Consider the following 18,038-nt stretch of genomic DNA (forward strand, 5'->3'; position numbering starts at 1 on the left):
AAATAGAATCATGGAGAAAGAAATAACTTGTGACTTCTAAGATTTTTTTTTCACCCTTTAACAAACAATTTTTAGTATCCCCTATGTACAAGTTTCTTCCCTTGCATTTTGCTTATTAGTACTTTCACTGACTATATATAATATTAATAGAAGTACTAGGCTACTCTGTGTATATGCATCTTTTCATTTATTTCTCATAACACACCTACCAATTAGCTTCTATTTTTAATATTATTCTAATTTTATAGATAAACAGTGACTTATAGAAGTGATATAATGATGTTAATAAAAACTAACACTTATTAAGCATTTACTATATATTGGGTATTGTTCAAAGTGTTTTACATTTATTCTTATTTAATCCCTACCATGGGATTAGGAGGTAGACAGTGATTTTATAGATTTGGAAAATGAGGTACAAATAGGGTAAATAACTTTCCCAAGGTCATCAGCATGACCTTGTCCTTGCAATTTTTGTAATCCAGCTTTGCCCAACTCCAGGACCCCTGCACTTAACCACTGTATTATACTGTTTCACATTCCACCCAAAACCTTATATTCTTCACAACTGCTTCACTAGCCCCAGGGTCTCTTTCCTACAGTACCAGGAAACTTAACCACTTCCTTTATGGTTCCAGACAGCAAATGATGCCTGTTACAGGAGTTAAAGTTTCACCCAGAGGCTATGTTCTCCAAAGGAAATAGTTGCTACTTTAAGAGCAAATAATTAAGGGAGGTATTCTGTGTACTAGCATCTTAGTGTCCCATGGCCTTATACTACAGCACAGTTTAAAGACTTCAAGGAAAACAGAGCACTTAGTAATTCTAGTCTATTAAATCCATAAAATATGTGTTGATTCTGTCTATAACATTGTGTTACCTCCTCTCTGCAATTTTTTCTAAACCATCATCTAAATCACGCAATGTATGGTTTAGGAAGAACTTCAGAAATCAGCTAGTCCATATTAGTTATCAATGTATTTGCTTTTTCTGAAAATAACTTTCTTTTGAGTATAAAAGAAACATCATTAATTGAAGGGTAAAAATATAGAAACTTATAAAGAAGCAAAAAATACACTTCCCAACACCTACATAAAATGCTCTCAGGCTTTCACATATATGTTTATATATAAATATGTACGTACACATATACATACATACACATACAGTTTTTAAAATTAATTGGAACCATACTACAAAGAGTTATGTATCATTCTTTTCTGTTAACATAACATCCTATTGTAAGCATTTTCCATATTACTAAACATTCCTTGTGATCTCACTTTGAATCTGCGCACCGTATCCACTAGATGGATAGCACACTTGCTATAGTCATTCCACTGTTACACTGAAGTAGTTACTATGTCAATAGATTATGATGAAAAATCCTTAATTATAAATCAGTCCATTTCTCTAGTTGTTTTCCTTTTGATCGATTTCTAGAAGTGGAATTGTAAGGCTGTGGGGTGTAAACATATTTTGAGGCTCTGGAAACGCATGCTTTCTGGAAACATGGTACCACTTCATGCCCTTACCAGCTTTCCTCACTGATGACAATCAGTATTATCTCCTGTAATCTTTACTCACTTTCTAAGTGAAATGCTGTATCTGGCACTGCTTTAATTTGCATTTCCTTTACCTAGAAGATTTAGCTTTTTTAAAAAAATGTTCATTAGCCATTTGTATACTCTCTTCTAGGAGCCCCTTCATTTGCAGAAGAAAGGAAGGTCCAGGGCAGTTGAGTGCCTACGAAGGCTGCACAGCTAGCTGGAAACCAAGCCTGGACTGGAAGCTCCATTCTGACACCCAGCCCAGCACTATGTCCATTATTTATCCCAGGTAGATTCCTTAAATCACAGATGCTCAATCCAGAAATATTCCTTTCAGTTTTTTCTTCCCAGATCTTCAGGAAGCACTGACAGGCTCAGAACTAGGGAGAGGGAGCCCTCTCTCAGGCTATGCGTCATGAATGGAGGGGAAGGAAAAATCCTTTCCTCCTAGCAATCTTAGGTTCATTGGCTGGAGTCTTGTAAATTAGACTGAAAAAAAGACATATTAACAAGGGAAAAGCAGACCAATTTATGGAATAAAAGTGTTCCATGACACAGGACCCTTCACAAGGAAATGAAGACAGGAAGAAACATAAGCACAAATGTTTTTATACTAAGTTTGATAAAGAGTGGAAAGTTGTGGGAAATGCGAGAAGTCAAAGGAGTATGAGCTAAGGGTAGTAAACTGGGAGAAACTTAGCAAGTCCTCCTTGTTCAGATTCCTCCCCATTTCCTTCTGCCTTTGGAGGGAAGGGTGCTCCTTTCCTCTGAGTAAGGGAAGGCATTTCTCAAATGAGGGTATTGGGATCTGCTGTTCCAGAAGGACAGAGACTTAACAGTATCTGCTATTTCTCAAATTCCTTCAGCTTAAAATATTCAATATGCAGAGGCAACCTGTTTGGGTATAGTGTATTCTGAACCCCATCATGACCAAGGGTGCAAAGATAGACAGACTTTTGACTACTACACAAACTCCTTTCCTTAGATTATCAACAGATCAGACTACCCTGCCATGTTTTGCAAATCGCACTTCTGAAAATGCGCACTTTGGAGATGTTAAAAGTTTCCTACAAAAAAAGTCTTCTATATCCAAATACATTTGAAACACAGGAAGCTAAAATCTCCTTTTAAAGGTTCACAACATAATAGCATATTAAAGACTCTCAGAAGTCCTGTGGAAAGGAAACTTATTAAGCCTAAAATTTGTAAACTTATAGAAAACCCGTTTTGTTCTTGTCATAAAAAAAAACCCAGATTCTTTGAGACATTGTTCAAGAGACACTAGGTTAGAGAACTAAAATGATTGAAATGTAGGATGGCCAGATGGTATCTACAAAACTTCTGGTCATGCCTGATAAATTCATACTTAATGAGTCTACATCAGAAATCCAAATTCCAGGGTGTCCTTTGGAAACCAGACACCTGGCCAATCTCTACAGAGGCCTTCCACTAAAACTACCTTCAAAGGCAGAGAAAACTGATTGCAGAAGAAAAAAATTGTGCCCCCAACTTACAGTTCTGTTTTTAATGACTATGAAAACTTAAACCATCAAAAGCATTTCCCTGAAGATTAGTTAGGAAGTAGCCATAATTTAAATTTGTTTGGCTTCCAGCCAGAGGGTTACATCGCATAAATTTTCACAACAGGTTGCTTTAATTGAATAACTACAACAGAATGAAAACCATTCACTCACATTCACTGTGGTTGACTGTGCTCCGTTCTTTAACTGAGACTTACCACATGTATGTACCCAAACTCACACCTACAGCCTTCCCCACCTAAATCAACCCTGACTAAAATTGATTTTCCTTTTTTTGAGTGAATTCTGAATTTCTTAATTTACAATGAAATACCAAATTGTCCAAAAGTGAGATTCTGTTTAAATTCACATTAAATCATGTTCAGGAATTCATCTTTGAGACCAATTCCACTTTCAGAATACAACCTGATTCTTTATTTGAATATGATATATTCATCTGTTCATTCATTGTACAATTATTAAGTACCCACTCTGGGACAAGAGCTATACTAAGTGCTAGGATTACAAAGACAAAAAAAGACCAAAAATTATTTTTGTCGAGACAGAGTCTCACTCTGTTGCCCAGGCTAGAGTGCAGTGGTGTGGTCATAGCCCACTGCAGCCTCAAACTCCTGGGCTCAAGCAATCCTCCTGCATCAGCCTCGTGAGTAGGTGGGATTACAGGCCTGCAATACCATGCCTGGCTAATTTTTCTATTTTTTGTAGAGATGGGGGAAATTCTTACCCTTAGAGGGTTTGTAGTGTAATTCAGAAAGATAAACATATAAACTAATGATTCAAATCATGTGGTAAGTGCAATAATGGTGGCATGTATTATGTGCTATGGGAATAAATAGCAGCATTCAACTCAAGCTAGGCCTAGAAGATGCTTTCTAGAAGAGGAGATAGTTAAATTTGAAAGACTCAATAGGATTTATGGAGGTAAAAAGGGGAACAAAAGGCATGTTTGAAGATGGAGAGAAAGAGCGTGGCATAGTCTAAGAATCAGCAAGTAGATGTGACGTCAGAAGAAAGTTTTTGTGAGAAAGGGGAGAGAAGCATTGTGCAAATAAACGTTAAGAAAGAGGTAACCCTATCTTTGAGAGATTGATGTCTTTGTGGGAGAGAGATTTATAATCGGGTACTTTACAACACAAAATGGCATTTGCTGTGATAGCATACAAGCAAAACGCTCTAATGATTCCATCGAACGCATTAGTATACACTTAAAGAAACTTCCACTATTCAGGTTGAAACACTTCATTGTAAAAAAATTAAACTACCCAGCACTGCTCCTCAAGCTGTGCTGTGTAACATGACAAATGACAAAAAATGCAAAGTTGTTTAAGCCTAAGTCACAGCAAAAAATTCTAGAATTCTAGAGATAGAAGGAACTTTTCCAAATCTTACATATAATAATAAGCATGTGTTACACACTTACTTTGTGCCTGGCACTTTTTTAACTCATTTAATCTTCACAACAAGGTATGGAGTAGATTATATTATCATTCCCATTTTGCAGCTAAGGAAACAGATAAACAATGTATCCAAGGCAAATAAATGCTAATAAGTAGCATAGCTGGGATTCCAACTCCAGCAGACAGATGCCTGAAGCCCACGCTCTGTGCTCTAGCACAGGGTGATCAAGATGAGGAAATGGGGGCCAAAAAAGCTAAGTAATTTATCAAAGGTTAGACAATTAGTTGGACTTGCTGCATTATCCATTAATCCAAGCAGAGTGTGGAAAGTAAAGTACAGTATTGTATACTGAGATATAGTAAAGTGAAAAAAAACTGCATCATTTAAAATCAGCAGGCTGGATGGCTCATGCCTATAATCCCAGTACTTTGGGAGGCCAAGGCAGGAGGGTCATTTGAGGCCAGAAATTCAAGACTAGCCTGGGCAACATAGTAGGCCCCGTCTCTATAAATAAATAAATACATACATAAATAAATAAATTAGCCAGGCATGGTGGCACATGCCTCTATTCCCAACTACTCATGAGGCTGAGGCAGGAGGATCGCTTGAGCCCAGGAGTTTGAGGCTGAAGTGAGCTATGATCATACCACTGCACTCCAGCCTGGGCAACAGAGCAAATGACTAGCTCTGAAAAAGAAGAGAAGAGAAGAGAAGAGAAGAGAAGAGAAGAGAAGAGAAGAGAAGAGAAGAGAAGAGAAGAGAAGAGAAGAGAAGAGAAGAGAAGAGAAGAGAAGAGAAGAGAAGAGAAGAGAAGAGAAGAGAAGAGAAGAGAAGAGAAGAGAAGAGAACCTTAGAAACTTAACAAGACTCTAATGAGAGTCTTAATGTTCTTCCTTGCTAAGGATCTTGGTAAAATTTTGATATGTTAGGCTCTGACCTACCTAGCACTTTTTTTTAATTACAACTTTTCTTTTTTACAAATAGCTTTGTAAATAATTTTCTGATTCCTCTGTACTGAGAAAAGGAGGTGAGAGGCCTTCATGCTCTGGTGCAGGACTGGACGGGAAGTGAAAGTGCAGAGGCCAGCCTGTTAATCGGATCCGCCAGACCTGTGCACCTGTCTTGGTTCTACCATTTTGTTGAGCAAGGTCTTTATTTTTCTTTGGGCTCTGTTTCCTCATCTATAAAATGAAGACCATAATGGATACCTTTCAGGGTTGTTGAAACAGTTCAACGTGATAATATCTATAAATGTAAATTAAAGTCCCCAGCAAGCACTCATGCGCACACACCCCACGTGGCGCAGGCTAAGTTAGCTCCCTGCCTGCCCCTTCTACCCCAGGCTTACTGAAGAAAGCTTTTTCTAAAACTTATTTTAAAAGTTACTACTGTAATAGGGAATACATGTCATTAGACATTTGCCAAAACCCACAGAATATACAATACAAAGAGTAAACCCCATTGTAAACTATGGGCTTTACCTCTAATAATTGGTCCATCCATTGTGACAAACGTGCCACACTATGCAAGACATAGAATACTAGGGGACTCGGGCTGGAAGCGAGGAGATGTACCGGCACTCTGGACTTTCTGCTCGGTTTTCTTATAAAACTACTCAAATATTAAACTTATTAATTTAAAAAAAGTTCATTCATTGATTGAGCCATCCTTTGGCATGCCTCGTAATTTAGGTTGAATTGATGCTTCTGTAACACCTGGGCAGAGCTAGAAAATTTTCTGCAGAGCAGTGCAGGAACAGTAGCAACAGAAAAGAAACAAGGCAAACCATGATGAGCTCTTGCTTATCACACTTCCTGGTGTCCGGGGACTGAGCATGGTCTCAGCAAGCTGTATAGCTTTGTCCTTTCCGGGCATCTGCATATCCCCAGCTACTGAAATGCCACTCAAGTGGCGCACAGGACTCGACCCCACGTGTGAATGCACACCCATGCCAGCGTCAGTCCTGCTGCAAATGCCTGAGCCCCTGATGCAGTCCTGGCTTGCTGAGCTTAATGGCATTAAGAAAAGCAAAACTTGATCTGCTTACTTTGGCAGAATTTGGGGTGGGCTGTGGAGGGGTGGGGGTGGGAGGGTGTTCTCAGGCAGTGGGATTAGAAATGCTTCAAGTATTGGTTCAAAAGCAAAATTTTGGGCCGGGCGCAGTGGCTCACGCCTGTACTCCTAGCACTCTGGGAGGACGAGGCGGGTGGATTGCTCAAGGTCAGGAGTTCAAAACCAGCCTGAAGAAGAGGGAGACCCCTGTCTCTACTAAAAAAAATAGAAAGAAATTAATTGGCCAACTAAAAATATATAGAAAAAATTAGCTGGGAATGGTGGCACATGCCTGTAGTCCCAGCTACTCGGGAGTCTGAGGCAGAAGGATTGCTTGCGCCCAGGAGTTTAAGGTTGCTGTGAGCTAGGCTGATGCCACGGCACTCTAGCCCCGGCAACAGAACAAGAGTCTGTCTCAAAAAAAAAAAGGCAAAATCTCCATAAATATCTCCAGGCTGCAAATAAAGTATCTGAAAATCTGATTAGATGTCTTATTGTTGGGTAAATGAACAGGAGGATGTAGCAATGTAGAAGAATGACATCGTATAAGAATTGCAAATACCAGTAAGTCACAGAAACATTTTTAAAGAAAAAAAAAAAAAAGGGAGCACACAAGCAATCCTGACTATAACACTTTCTTAGAGTCTCCAAGACAGGAATAGGCTAGATTCAAAATGTTGGTTTGCAGGTGATGTGTCTAGAAGTGGAAACATATTTCCCCAAGGCACAATGTCCCCGGGCACCACAGAAATCCATCATGGTGAAGATATTTCTGTGGAAAAGCATACTATGGTATCTGGCCTTTAGAGTATTGGCCAATGGTGGTGAGACTCCCTCACTCGGTTTTGCTCGGTTCAGCGCACCAAATTCTAGAGCACATTTATCGTTTTTACGCAGACGTCAGCACAGAGGGTGCCCCAGGAGTTGTGCAGCGCGGGGCTGACTCCCATGTCCTGGGGAAAAGTACTGCCTGCAAAATAAACCTCACTCTCCCCGCTTCAGTCCTTCCCTCCGCCTTGGAAAGAAGCAAACAGGACTAGGAGGGTCTGAGCTATTAGTGGCACTGGGAAGCGCACCAAGATGGAAGAGTTGCCCCTAATGCCACCCTTAAACTAGTGAGTCCCCTCTCTAGCATCACAGTCCTATCACCCAAGCAACACACTCCCAGAGTTTCTGATTTAATTTGTCAGAGTGGGCCCGGGCATCTGAATGTAAAAGTACTCCAGGAGCGACCAGGATTGAGAACTAGTGCTGGAAATAACTGTACTTTGTTTTCTTCTCCACTAAATATAAAATGAGATAAAAGAGGTTTAGCGCCCAAGGACTTAAGTTAGGTTTTTTGGCACGTCTGAAAACCCATCAGACACGGTAAGTCTGCCAGTCGGTGTGGAGCCAGGCGTTGGGACAAGGGCTGAGGACACTACCGCCAAGATCAGCGCCAGGAAGAGCCTGGGCGCAAGAGCCAGTGTGGGGAGAGCTGGGGAAGCGGAGAGGGAGATAGAATGGCCCCAGACAGAGAGGGTCTGGCACTTAGGGTGCAGAAATGCATGAACCCCCAAGTGAGGCATCACGAGGGAACTTTTCATCGACAGCCTAGCTAGGACAGCCATCCCTAGAAGGCCAGTCACGTGTGTGAGATGTACGTACAATAGTCAGCGGCTTCCTGCATTAGCAAAATTGTCAGAAAGGAAGCAAAGTCTGAAATGCAAGAAACAACATAAAGTTTAATTAGTAAAACTTTGTACTAACACTGGTTTCCGTTGCATTTTAACTTCTTCTCGTGTTGTGACTCTTTAGAGACAAAGGTGTGTGTATATATATATATACACACATATATACATATATATACTGTAGCAATAAATTTTATTACTCACAAGGCTAATGCTTTTCCACTCTTTCTTTTTCATAATATGATATTTCAAGATGAGATGGAAGTGGGTATTTGGATTTAGGCAGGAAATAATAGATCTCCTAAAATTATTACCTAGAAACTCATTATTGATCAGACTAGAACATTTGAGGCTATCTGCTTAATCATCTGCTGCAAAGCAGAAAAATTTGAACCTTCTGATCTGTAAATCAAAAATTTCTGACATCATTCCAAAATGTAATTCCCTTCTGTGTTTCTCATATACCAATTACTTCTTATCAATTCTTTAGTGAAACACTGGCCATTATCCTATACCTCTTACAACAATCCCTAACATGGACCTCGATCTTGTCCATTTATGTCCATCTCACTAGCTCCAGCCTTCTGCTTGGGTTAAACAATCTATCTGTTTCTACTCAATAACAAAAAACAAAAATCAGTCTTTTGAAGGAAAAAAAAAAGGAGTCAATTTCTTTTTCTAGAACAATATATTTTTTTTTACATAAAGAGAAAACATGATAATAATGCATAACACATCATAATCTTTAGCTCAAGCATCCCTTTGTAGGTAGATCTCATTTACGCATATAAACTAAGGATAAGCACTTTGACTAAATTGCCTACTTTTTGAACACTTTGTTGTCTATGGAAAGAACCTCAACCTACAATATATGATATTTAGACTTTCTCAGCCTTGAGTTCATCAACTGTACAGTGAGGCTTTGTGATATTGACTTCACAGGGTTGTTGTAAAGATAGTTTTTGTTGTTGTCGTTTTAAATTAATAGAGAAATTCAACTGCCGTCACTCCTGCCTGACACATGTGCTTCTTACCATGACATCGTCTTAAACTCTTAATTTCCAGTCTCTCTGGCCACAGAGCTAACAATTCAGAGATGAGGCTGCCAAGCCTGGGGCGGTAACTGCAGGCTTGCCGTGAAACCACGTGATTCTGCCCCTCTCTCCACCCGCTCACACAGTTGTCATCATTTGCCATTCTTAACACCGGCAAACAAACACTAAAGTGGGGAAGGGACACTCAAGGACCCCAGAGTCCCCACCAAGGAGTCCGATAGCCTGTCATCGCCATGCACCATAAGGGGCCTGCCACCAAAGCAATTTACAAAGCCACAGATCAGGAAATACCTCTTTAAGGAAGAGGAAATATCTCTTTAAGGAAGATCAGTAATTTCCAATGAAGCAATTCAGCAGCAATCGTTGCATGTCTAACGTGAAATGGTACACGTGGCACACAGTTCCCTCCTAGCTCGGGCAGTCAAGTCAGCACCAAACGGGCTTAACATGAGAAAGATAAAATGGGTTCCATCTGGGGTTTTTGAAAGAGTCTATAAAAGTGCAAAGTTAATCCTTAGTCTTGCCTGAAGGAGTTTCCCTGTCACCCTATCCTGCAGCCAAACTCTAAGTCCAGAGTGTATCATAAACTGATTTTTAAATGTGGGTTTATATGGCTACAGGTTTTATTCTATTTCCTTTTGCTGTAGTAACACCTTAGTAATGCCTAACTAATACCAAAAATAGGTCTTGACATGGTTGCATGTCAACAGGATTAAGAATAGGATACAAAATGTAATGTTAAACTCTTTGAATACTATTTAATGTAGTCAAATGGCCATTCCACCCTTGTTCTTCTCCCACTGATAAATCACCTTCAAATAACCTTTTAATCACCAATCATTGCATCCAGCAGCAGCAATATTTTTACTGTGTCAAAATTTCTAAGGGCTTGAGACAGTGACTGTTTTCCAACAATTAAGTAAAATCATTTTTATAAAAAGCTGTGTGGTTTCATTCGGATCTAATGTGTGAACATAGGCAAAGTTTAGTGACAGAGGCCATGGTCACTGAGGAGACCAAAGTTGCCAAGCCATGACATGTGGTTAGGAGGATGCTGATTTTCTTAAACCAAAGAAAATATTGAAAGAAAAGAAAAAGAAAGTAAGAAGAATGAGAGAGGAGGAAAGCCAAAGGCAGTTGTGTCTGTAATTTGAAATGGACTATTGATGCCTTTACTGCTGGGAAAAAGTGGGTCATCACGTTCCATTGCATTAAATGACAATAAATTCGTGTTAAAAGGGGCTATTTTATATTACCAGGAACTGTCTTTGTTTCCATCCTTATTGAAATCCTTCCCATTTATTAACCCTTCATGAAATGCCTCCTCCAGGACGCCCTAAGACGTGATCACTCCATTTGGAAAGATTCCCTTCCTGCCACTGCAGAAGAATCATATTTTAGTTAAACCCCTCACCGGGCATTTGTCACGTCCTACCTGCTGGTGTATCTATTTAGCTATGTGTTTTGAAGGTAGGAGTCCAAAATTGTCTGTTGCATGCAGTATGCATTTAATATCTGTATCAATAAATGAAATCAGCAATTACTGTGCCTTTAGCATTCTTGTCAAAACAGAAACACCAACACACATTGATATAATTGAGCTGTTCTCATTAAAACTTAGACATTTCTATGATTCTGGGTTCTAGAAACTAGTGAACTAGTACTACTTTCTTTAAAGAAAAATGAAAGAGAGGTTTAGGGACATCATTTCTCTTATTAGAAACATCTAGAGCTGGGCCCCATAGCTCTGTTTTTGGTTATCTCTGGTTAAACATTTTTCTAAATCTTTAAACAAAGATATAGAAGACAAGCGTATCCAATTCACAGACAGCACAAATCCAAGAAGGTTAACTATCATCACTGAGGACACAGTCAAGATTCACAGCCTTGATAATCGGAGGTTGGAATGACATACTCAAGCCACGAAGTTAGCTTTTGATAAGCAAAAATGTGTAACTATCTATTTTCAAAATTCCATTGCATATGTACGGGAAAGAGTAGATCTGCTTTGATAGCAATATTATCTTTTAATAGACTGTCTTCAGATATTTCAAGGAGGAGTGACTTTACTCCGCGGTTCTAGGATGCAGAACCAGGGAGAATGGGTGGAAGCCTCAACTCGCTTTTGGAAAGAACTTTCCCGCAATGCTGTCCAATAATGGTAAGGGCCAACATATAGACACAGGACAGGGTTCTTTGTTTTGGGAAGGAAGTGTGGATTAGGTATTTTCTGGGGTCCCTTTGAACTGTGAGACTGGATTTCCCTTACCAGCTATCCCCTGCCCACTTCTTCATCCACTTTGTGCAAGAATCCCCTTGCCATTGCCACGCCAGTCAAACTGGACTTCTTCCCTTCTTTAAACTCATCGCCCTGCCCGCCCGGGCTTCTGAGCCTTTGTACGCTTTGTTGGTACTGGTTCATCTGCCATGGATGCCCTTTCCCCACTCCCACCAACCACCCCATCTCCCTGGCTAAATTCTACCCATCCTTCAGGTCTCAACCTGCTAGACCAGTTTTATTTGGTAGAATTCTGCAATCCACCTTGCCACATGTTGCACACCTACAGGCATTTTATTATTTATTTCAGCCATTAAAAAGCAATGGCTGCCCTCCCTCCCAGTCTGTAAGCTCCTTGAAGAAAAAAACCATAACTGTTCTGTTCACCCCAGTTTCTCCAGTGCTGGCTGTTGAGTCTTGCACAGAGAAGCTCAAGAAATATCAGTTGAGTGGCAAACCCCAATGCAAACATCAGGCCTCTAAGAATAAATGGTGGAAGAGAGAGAGCATGTGCTCCTCCACATGTTCGAAAGGCTATGGCCTTCCTTTGGTGATAGCTCATAGGCTTAACCATGGTGCAACCCCAGAGTTTCAAATTCTCCAACAAATACTTCTCCCTGAGGTTGGTCCCTTTGCTACAAAGGAACAAAATCCTGAGAAAAACAAAATGAGTCATCTCATCATGTATTTATCCAAAACAGCTATAAAAGTCTCTGATTCTAGAGGGTCAGGAAGAGATGAGGACGGAATGATTTTCCCCTTGCCCTTGCTCACTCCATACTAATCACTTTGGTGGTCTATAAGCTGACGGTCTGTTCAGGCTTCCAGTCTATGAGAAAGAATCAAGTGAGAACAAGGCTGTGGAATAGAGTTAAAGGGCAGAGGGTGGTGAGTTGAGATCTATTCTGCCCAGTCGACGGGATCTGACATAAGGCTTTATTTCTTTTCTTTTCACCTATAAATTAAGTAGCTTGCCACATGTTGGCTTCTTCCCAGCCTTCACACTTGTATTCGCCCTCTCCCAAAGAAGACATATTTATTGAACACTTATCCTGCACGGTGCACAAACATCTAGTGAGGTAAATATCAATACCCTCATTTCACTCCTGAGGAAACTGGCTAAGAAACTTGACCAACATTACAGAACCAAAGAACGTTGCAGCCTAGAATTAGAACCCAGTTAAAATTTATTCAGAGGTCATTTTTTTCTACTACAGCTCTGATTTAACATTTAGGTCTTGTATCGGTGCTATATTTGGTTTCAAAACAATCACTAATGTTTATTGGATGAAATAGAAGCATCTTACCATGTGATAACAAAGGGGAAACTTTATGTAAAACAGAATTAAAGTATCACTATTGTGTTGTTACATTATTGTCTTTCTAAGGAGTAGGATCACTTACAAAAAAAACCAAAACAAATCTGGGTGGTGAAAGGGATTTGATAGGAAACACCTTCAATTTTTAAACATTTGGATGAGGTTTCATATAGGGATTTCTAATCTTTCTGAAATTTTTCTAACTTTACAGTGGTTTGGGTTTATAATTTACAAACTGAAGAATGTTTGTGCTAATGAGAAATGTAGGCGTTGGAATGAAGACACCATGCCACTAAGTGTGACCTCATGAGACAAAGTTGTGGCTTGTTTTAAGAGAGGAGCTCAGGGAGGATTTAGGACAGAGCAGCTGATAATGCTTGATAGAACACAGAGATGGGTCCCTGGGAGATAAAACACCCAGGTCCTGGAGTATTTATCTGCCCTCTGTCACTAGAGAGCCAGATAGGAAAGCTTCAAGGATAAAGTTGAGAGTGAAGAGTCACATGCAATCTTAGCAGCCTTTGGATGATGCACAAAGGGAGAATTTTTGGCATCATCTTTTAATACACATTTCCCCCAAATATCACCAACCCCATAAACAGTCAGGTGTAAACTATTTTTGCCTTCGCCTGTAAAAACTTACCAATGAGAGGCAAAGAACATTTGGTTTAAAATATCCTAACTTTGCAAGATCCTTGTGCTCATTTCCCACCCAAACATATCTTCAGACAGCTGGAAGCTACGTTTGTCAGAAAAGCACATAGACCACAGCTATAATTTCTTATCCTGATGGCCAAGTTTTAGAGCCCTTTGAAATGGTGCCCCAGTCACCACAGTTAAGAGACGCTACATTACAGACAAAACATATAATAGTACAGACAACAATTCATTAGAGAGTGGGTTTTGTTTTTTTGTTTTTTTGTTTTGTTTTTTTTTTTTTTTGAGACAGAGTCTCACTTTGTCGCCCAGACTAGAGTGAATGCCTTGGCGTCAGCCTAGCTCACAGCAACCTCAAACTCCTGGGCTCAAGCAATCCTGCTGCCTCAGCCTCCCGAGTAGCTGGGACTACAGGCATGTGCCACCATGCCCGGCTAATTTTTTCTATATATATTAGTTGGCCAATTAATTTATTTCTATTTATAGTGGAAGCAGGGTCTCCCTCTTGCTCAGGCTGGTTTCCAACTCCTGACCTCGAGCAATCCGAGCAATCTGCCTGCCTTGGCCTCCCAGAGCGCTAGGATTACAGGCCTGAGCCACCACTCCTGGCAGGGAGTGGGGGTTTTGTTTTGTTTTGCTTTTGTATTTCCCAGCCCCTCAAAGTTCTCTGAGCCTCTCACCTGGTAGCACAAAAGCTGTAGCATCCCTTGAATGAAAGGGTCAGGTTGCAAGCTGTGCTTGTAGGGAAGCTGTCAAGCCCAGATCAGACCACCCAGCTCTCCAAAGGAGTAGCAGCAGCAGATTCAGACAAGATAAGAGGCTGCCCTCCCATGTAACCCGGCCCAGGGAAACAGCCTTTCTGGAGAGTTACAGGATCCTATTGTGAGGAATGGCTGTGTACTTTGAAAAGGTCGAGTTTTTCTAACTCAATATACCAGTGGTTATGATCCTTTTTCAGAGAAAGAAATATATTTGAAAATTTTTGAAGAAAAGCAGTAAGTCATATTTTTGTGCCTGTTGTTAACGTAAATGCTGAAAAGCTCCCATACCGCATCTGCATTTAGGAGATTGTGTCATATCCACCAATGTCAGAATATCAGAGATAGAAAGATACCAAAACTCACTTAATTCAACTTATTTGGCTGATGGAGAAAGTGAAGCTTAGAGGGCTTTGGGTGGTTAGCCCAAGACTGGCCAGCAACAGCTAAGATCTGAAATGCCACGAGAACCTGGTTCACACTGATTCACACTGGTCATTTGGAATTCACACTGGTCATTTGGAATCTTTAGGAACTAGCACTGATCCTGGCTTGTAGCATGTACCCCAAAATACTTGGAAGGAGGAGAGAGGGAAGAAAAGAAGGGGTTCTGATGACCACATCCTGTTTTCTTTCTATTATAAATATTAAATGCCATAAAATGTGGGGATGGGGATAAAGGATGAGTTCTGATTTTCATATGTTGTCAAATGAGGATATTAACAGGATGAAAGAATCGCTTCCTATTAATATTTTTCCTAATCCCTGTCGGTTGGTCCAATCCAAACTGTGTTTCTAAGAATAAGACTCCTCCTGAACAGTTCCAAGAAATCCAGCTCGGTTTAGCGCAACCCAGTCTAGCCCAGCCCCGGGAGCCAAGCATACCCAGGAGGCTGGTAAGGAATTAAGAACAGCCCTGTGTTTAAAGTTCCCAAGACAAACATCGCTTAGCTGCATGGGGGCAGATCAGGCCATATAACCCAACATGTGGAAGCAAGATAGCAGGGTCTCCTGGTACCTTTATCCAACTCCTTTTCTCACTCATGGGAATGAAAAGGCAGAGATGGGAAAGAAAGCAAAAAAAAAAAAGAAAGAAAGAAAGAAAGAAAGAAAGAAAGAAAGAAAGAAAGAAAGAAAGAAAGAAAGAAAGAAAGAAAGAAAGAAAGAAAGATGGATGAAGTTTGTGGGAAAGCTGGTTAAAAAGCCCTGGTTTGTCAGCCAAGTGTGCAAAACCATGTTGCACATAAGTTATGCTCAACATCAGCTCAAACTCAGGTTTATTATTGAGATATCAGGTTTAATATTAACCGCGTACATGGTAAGAATTTAATTGTCAATGACAATGTAGAGCAATGTTTACTCCAAAGAGGTCTCACTTGCATTAGAATCACCTGGGTAGATTTTTGGCCCCTTCCCAGGTCTAAAATCCTTTGGAGCTGGGGACTGAGAACCTGCCTATTCACCAAGCACCCTGGTGGTTCTTACACACCTTAAGTTTTGAGAATCCCTGATGGAGAGAGCAAAGGTAGTTAGCATTTTGCTAGATTTGCACTGAAGGCATTTTTCTCAAGTGTAGGCAGGGAGGTAAGGAGCAACTCTTCCATCTTTAGCCAGCGTGGAACAGTGGTATCAGTTTTCCACAGCAGAAACCTAAACAGCCTTTGGATCACTAGGTCTGGTCTGTGAAACAGCCCTGGAGAGGTTAATCTCTCCAGCAAGACTCCCAGGCTCTGAACACCAACCAGCCCCGGAAATGCTCTTTTTAAGCTTTGTAATTCACACCATGCAACAAGGTTGGGTGCAATAGTGAAAAAAAAAAAAAAAAACAACCAGAAACTAAAATTAAATGCTTTGACAATGATTTCTGTGATCCAGATGAAAACTTAAAGAAACTATTTACTATAGCACCAAGTCTCTGGACCAAATTTTAGTCATAAGCAGAAAGAGCCTAAAGATCACTGCACAACTTCAGAACACTGTCGCTCACCCCCATAAAATAGAAATCATGTTTTTGAAAAATACATACCCAAATATAACTAAACTGAAGCAAAAATATCCAGAAATTATCTCATCCAAATTTCCATGTTTTTATGCCATGAGGACACTACCTGTTTTGTTCATTTTTACATCTTTTCCGTTTGACATTTGATTTAGGTGAGAAGAAACACTCTAAATTCCGAGGAAAATGTTACAAAATTAAAAAATGGTTATTTCATTGGTGAGTGCCCTTGAGGATGGATTCGGAAGATAGTTAGAAATTTGTGTCCAGTAATAAAGAACATCCCATTTCTGGCATTTGGTTTGTTAACACTGCAAGTTACCACCTTCTGAGTTAACACAAGAACTAAACTTTTTCAAGCCCATGCTGCAGACGTCTTGCATTGTTACTTGGTGTTCATGGCACTACACGAACAACCTCTGGGGCATTCTGCTAAAAGAACACTCACGGCCAATTTAAGAGGAAGCACATAAAGAAGATACTTACAGGTAGTGGTTTTCCTTCCCATGCCAAAAAGCTAGAACCCCCTTGGAACGGGTGAGCAGGATAAAAGTCACTGACCCGGTAATCTGGTTTAGAGGGCTTTGGTTTAGAGGAAGGGGGAGGAAAAATAACCCAGGAAAGGAAGAGAGCTGAAATTCCAGTCTTTCAGGTCAGCTGAGTTTGAGTTCTCTTTGTACTAAAAATCCATTAACTCACCCAACAGAAAAATACAGAATTGAAGTTCACAGACACACCGCACTCTCTTTGCTGGTCTTCTCCAAGGCTGCTGCTGCGGCTTTGAAAACTTCCCCCTGCGAAGGGCATGATAAAGATGCCTGCCGCTGCTCACCGGGAGCCCGACCTCCCTGGCAGAGAGCCACGCTCACCGTCCCTCCTGCTGGTCGGGTCCGCAGGGACAAAACTGAGCTTTTGTTAACAAGGTCGGCTGCTTCTCCCCCTAGTCTCTTCCCAGCTTCCTTTCTCACTACTAGTTATGTACTAACTGCTCTGCCACTGGCTGAGCAAGGCAGCCTCGCCCACCCGCCCGCCCGCAGCACTCAGTCACCACACACACACACACACACACACACACACACACACACACAAGCAAACGTATTGACAGGCATACACACACACTGACACACCTCACAGACATGTGCATGTGATACACATGCTACACACACACAAACACACACATACATGCTCAAACTCTTCAAACACAATTTTTTCCTATACTTTTTTTCTTCAAACACATTCCCATCCTGAAAGGTTCTTATTCACATTCAGAGGAGATGCCCACTATTCAGAAGGGACGGGGGGCAGGACTGGCTGGCCCCTTCTAACTTTAGTCTGTGACATTTAGAGTAGTAGGATGGAACTAGATTCTAGGGGGGATGTTTTCAAGAGCCACCTTAGTTCCTCCATTTATAAGGCTTTTCATGTGTCTGGTTCTTTGTGAAAATCCATAAAAACTCCATTCCCCATTAATCTGATCCCATTTGTTTATAGTTCATGATCCCACTGATTCAGATGTACCACAGGCCAGTCCTCTCAACAGAGACTCATGTACACTTGTGAGGATTCAGGGGTGGCTGAAAGTCTTAGTCCTTAACAACTGTTGAATAAAATGTTTCCTTTTATTTCACCCCCATCAGAAAAAAAAATAAGAAAGATTGCATTTTCCCCTAACAAGGTCACCATGCCATACTCCTGTCCTTGGAAGCAATGAGAAAAAGAGAGAGGAAAATGGAAAAGAAGGGAATAAAATTATGTAAGAAA

General features: G+C 40.6%; 1 protein-coding gene across 1 annotated transcript in view; it reads right to left on the reverse strand.

Annotated features, from left to right (window-relative positions):
• The window catches only part of FREM1 (FRAS1 related extracellular matrix 1), a 137,982-nt gene extending 120,746 nt beyond the window's left edge, over positions 1–17,236 (reverse strand). Inside the window, exon 1 of the mRNA XM_076008744.1 lies at positions 16,977–17,236. The gene's annotated coding sequence lies outside the window, so the exon portion shown is untranslated. The remainder of the gene's footprint in view (positions 1–16,976) is intronic.
• Positions 17,237–18,038: the final 802 nt, after the last annotated feature.

This window comes from Microcebus murinus, chromosome 12 (assembly GCF_040939455.1).
Source record: "Microcebus murinus isolate Inina chromosome 12, M.murinus_Inina_mat1.0, whole genome shotgun sequence".
NCBI lineage: Eukaryota > Metazoa > Chordata > Mammalia > Primates > Cheirogaleidae > Microcebus > Microcebus murinus.